Below are 507 nucleotides of genomic sequence, written 5' to 3'. Positions count from 1 at the left end.
GCAGCTGCGGCATCGCTCACGAGCCTCATAGTGACCGACGCTGACGGCGTCGTGCAAGGCGTGGTCAAAGCCGTCGTGCCGCTCCAGTGCGTCACGGAGCTGCGACTCACCCTTCCCGAGGACGACGACATTTACCCCGAGCCGTTGATGCCCAACGTGATGGATCTCTCGGCGCTTCGTATCCTCGAGCTCCCCTCGCCGTGCTATTGGGACTGCACCTTTCTTCTGGCGCCCCTGCCGCGCCTCGTGGCGCTCGAAGAGCTATTTCCGCCGCGGCCGCCATTTTTACCCCGAGCAGCAGCAAGCGGCCTTGCTTCGCGCCAATCTCGGGGCGTCCTCGTGCACATTGCGCATGGCTTGTCCTCAGCTCGCGACGTTCCCGCGCTGCTAAAGGCGCTGCCACTGGAGGCATGCACCGCGCCATTGGCGGCGCTTTAAACCCTCTTGTCGACACCGAATGCCTTGGCTGTCGAGCACTGGCCACATGTCTGCATCGAAGAGATGGAT

Source organism: Saprolegnia diclina, assembly GCF_000281045.1.
Source record: "Saprolegnia diclina VS20 unplaced genomic scaffold supercont1.9, whole genome shotgun sequence".
Classification (NCBI taxonomy): Eukaryota; Oomycota; class Saprolegniomycetes; order Saprolegniales; family Saprolegniaceae; genus Saprolegnia; species Saprolegnia diclina.
This window is presented reverse-complemented; position numbering follows the sequence as displayed.